Here is a 4,397-nt window from a genome sequence, read left to right on the forward strand (position 1 = left end):
CGTTTGATTGACTGCTTTGATTGGCCCTAATTTGTAATCGTTAGGTAGTCATCACTTGGAAGCAAAAGTTAAATCAATTTGTTGTGTTAATTAGGGATTCCAATTAGCAAGCATTTAAAAACTTAGACAATTTTCACTCAATTAATCGGTTAGATGATGGAAACAAATTATTAGCTTAGTTTTGTCCTAAAGCTTAAAGCCTGTTAGTTAATTGATTGTTTGAGGATCCTCGCTCTTCTTTTAATTGACTTGATTTTATGGACTGCCGGTTAGGATCTAGTAGAGTAGACTAAGTTTTTCTTAGTTCAAATAATCTCACAAATATTTTGAGTAGTCTATATAGAATTATTGCGGAACGAATTAAATTACAATTGCCCAAGCTAAGTGTTTGCTTCATTGATAATTTTCATAATTGTTACATTGCACTTCTTTTTGTTTTCAGAATTAGTTTACAACAATTTTCACAAACCCCCCTGGTTACTTTCTACAAGTTCCAACTTTTTTTAGGAGTCCATATTAGGCTCTATATGGTTCGACCCCAGACTTGCTACTTGTACTACTAGTTGGTATAAAGGGTTTGTTCGATGATTTATAAATTTTATTTATATAGAAAGGGGTTTGGGAGTGACACCAAAATTTCCCCTATCAAGTGTCCCCCTATAGATGGCGTTTGGGTAGGTCAATATCAATGTGAATGGAGAGAATTTTCATAGTAAGTGGGAGCGGGACGTGACAACATATCCCTCGGTCTCTCTCATTAGGTTGGATAAAGTTTTAGTGCATCGCCTCGTGGCACCCTAAGAGTGTCCCCCCTAAAGGATGGCAGTTTTGCACAACTCTTTATCTGATCTCCAGAAATGGATATGGTTGCTTTAGTCTCTTGTCCTAATCAACTTTTCCTTAAGGTTGGCTCATTAGGGCGAGGACTCTAGAGCCTAAAATAAGGGGTTACAATTACACCGAATTGTTAAGGATGTTAATGTTGAAATATGTTGCATTAGCCCTAAGGGCATATTTGTAGTTTACTCTATATTTACTAAATTAGGGTTTCCCCTCATTCTATTTATATCTGAGGTTGGGGTCTCTTGTAGGTATGACATTAAATAATAAAATCTTTTCTATCGTGGTTTTTCTTCCCTGAATTAGGGTTTTCCACGTAAGCCTTGTATTGTTTCTTTCCCTTTCTATTTCAATATGGTATCAGAGCAAGGCAATGAAATCCTAGCTCCGATAGAATAAATTCTGTCATCAGACGTGCTTGGTGATGGAGCAATAGTCGACCCAAAAAAATATGGTCGTGATTCAAGCGGCTGTGGATCGGTATCTTCGGACGATCTTAGAACCCAAAAACCCTACAGCCACCGGTTGATCCCAACCCTACAGCCATCAGAGCCACACCGTCGAGTAGTCGCAGCCCAATCGTCGTCAGTCGAGGTCGAATTGGACGATGAATAACCAAACCCTAGTCGACGTGCCATTAATTGTAAAGCTGCAGCAGGCATCGGGTGGGCTCGCTCAAGCTTTCGGGTTGGGTCAGACAATCTCTCTCCATCCATTCACGTCCACTCAGATCTCACGCCCGCCAGTTGATCTTCCCTTCGAATCGACGGTATGTGTCCTTACGACTTCGCCTGCCACTCATTCGTCTTACACCAGTCGGCTCTTCCGAGTTCATCTCGCACCAGTCAGCCCTTCCGAGTTCGTCCCGCACCACCGGTTCTTTTGAGTTTATCTCACACCAGTCGGTCGCCGTTCTTGCTGCCGGCGCGGTAACTGGCCACGTAACTTTGAGCGGCAATGCTGAAGTATTTGGGCAGTACCCGGGTGAGTCATCAGATCATTTTTTGGGTCCTTCCAGCAACATAGATCTATCCCAAATATGTATCCAGTTCAACCTCGGTATCGAGTGGGTGACTCTATGGGTGACAGTTCGATTTTCGGTTCCTATGAGCAAAAACAGTCGAGATCAAAGATCTATGGGGAACTTCAACAGCAGTTGGCAAGTCTCAAACAACAGATGGCGGTTCTTGATTCAAAACTAAATGGCCATGAGTGCTCCAGCCTTCCAATTTATTCAGAAAACCGGTAACAACATTCCCTACTTTACCCCCTGCTAATTTGTTAACTAGTACTTTGGGAAACTCTGCAGGAATGATCACAGGTGAAAAGTTGAATGGCTAGCACTACTTCTCTTGGTCCCAAATGATTAAAATGGTCCTTAAAAGGCGCCATAGATTTGGGTACTTAATTGGAGAAATACTATGACCGAGCCCTGGGACCCCCAAGAGTGGGTCTGGAAGGTAGAAGATTCTTTACTTCGGTCGATGCTGATAAGTAGCATGGAACTTCAAATTGGGAAACCTCTGCTATATTCAGCCACTGCACGGGATATCTGGGATACGGTCCGTAGGTTGTATTCAAGAAGACAGAACACATCTCACCTGTATACTCAATGGAAACAAGTTCATGAGTGCAAAAAATAGAGCATGGATGTAACGTCATACTTCAATAAGATGTCTTTGTTATGGCAAGAAATGGATCTATGTCGGGAGATCATCTGGAACTGCCCGCATGACGATCAATACTCGAAGATAGAAGAGGTTGAGCGTGTGTATGATTTTCCTGCAGGGTTGCACCCCAAATTTGATACAGTTCGAAGCCGAATACTAGGGTAGAAACCAATACCGTCCCATATGGAAGTCTGTTCAAAGGTTAGATTGGAACAGGATAGATCAAGCGTAATGAATGGGACTGGTGTTACCACTATAGAGTCAACTGCCTTTTAGGTGAAATCCGCTAGATCTGATGGTGACAAGTAGAATAGCAAAACACCCCCAGTATTTGAGCATTGCAAAAAACAGTGGCACGCGAAGGATCAGTGTTGGAAACTGCATGGTCGTCCTCTTAATGGTAAATGTCGCCCTCCAAATGACAAGTCAAAATCTGGTCGTGCTCTAGTGAGTAAATTAGTTGAGGGGGCCACACAACCTCCGGTGACAAACCCAGGTGATTCAGGTACCATAGGGATCAGAACAGTTGCTCAATCAGGTAACCCTCAATCTTTTAGTTTCCTTGTTGAAGGGAATGAGTTATGGATTCTAGATTCAGGAGCAGCCGATCACTTGACTGGCTCATCTGATCGATTCCTCTCGTACTATTCGAGTGCTGGAAATGAGAGGATTCGAATTGTGGATGGGTCCTTCGCTGTTGTTGCTGGAAAGGCAGACTGTCTCCATTTCAGGGATTAATTCTACAAAATGTCTTACATGTGCCAAAAATTTCTTACAACTTGTTATCAATAAGTAAAATAACAAAATATTTGCACTGTAAAGTTGTCTTCTCACTAGATGCTGCTTTGTTTCAAGACTTGAGCTTGGGGAAGACGATTCGCACTCCCCGATATGATAGGGGCCTCTATTTCCTTTCTGAAGATGCTTCTTCCAGGAACTTGTTTAGGACTAGCCTTTTATCTTCATTTACTATGTCTGAAAAAGATTATTTATTGTGGCATTTTTGTCTTGGACATCCAAGTTTTCAATATATGAGATATTTGTTTCCCCATTTATTCCGTAATGTGAATATTTCTTCGTTATCTTGTGATGTCTTTATACGTGCTAAACAACCTCGTGTGTCTTTTGTTTCTCAACCCTATAAACCTACCCAGCCTTTCCACTTAATCCACAATGATGTTTGGGGTCCTTCAAACATCTCTACCCTATCCGATAAACGATGGTTTATAACATTCATCGATGATCATACCCGACTTACATGGGTATATCTCCTTGCTGATAAGTCTGAGATTCTGTCTACCTTCAAACAATTCTATACCACTATCTTAACACAGTTCCATACAAAAATTGCCATTCTTCGGAGTGACAATGGACGTGAGTTTGTCAATCACACCTTCCAGGACTTCTTAGCGTCAAAAGGGATTGTCCATCAAAACTCTTGTGCGTATACTCCGCAACAAAACTGGGTGGCTGAACGAAAAAATCACCCTCATTGAAGTTGCTCGCTCTTTGATGATTCCAGCGTCTCTTCCTTCGTACCTGTGGGGGGATGTGGTACTTACTACTGCCCATCTCATTAATAGGATGCCTTCACGGGTTCTAAAGTTTCAAACCCCTTGAGTGCTTCAAAGAGTCCTACCAGTCTACCTGTCTTATTCTTGAGGTTCCTCTTCGTACGTTTGGGTATACAGTCTTTGTTCACACACATGGTCCACACCGAACTAAATTTGCCCTACGAGCTCAAAAGTGTGTGTTTGTCGGGTATCCCCTTCATCAGTGAGGCTATAACTGCTTTCACCCATCTTCCTAAAAATACTTTGTCACTATGGATGTCACATTCCTTAAAGATAAACCATTCTTTCCCGTTAGTCATTTTCAAGGGGAGAC

The sequence above is a fragment of the Benincasa hispida genome, chromosome 9 (genome assembly GCF_027475165.1).
Source record: "Benincasa hispida cultivar pf3 chromosome 9, pf3_genome.v1.1, whole genome shotgun sequence".
Classification (NCBI taxonomy): Eukaryota; Viridiplantae; Streptophyta; class Magnoliopsida; order Cucurbitales; family Cucurbitaceae; genus Benincasa; species Benincasa hispida.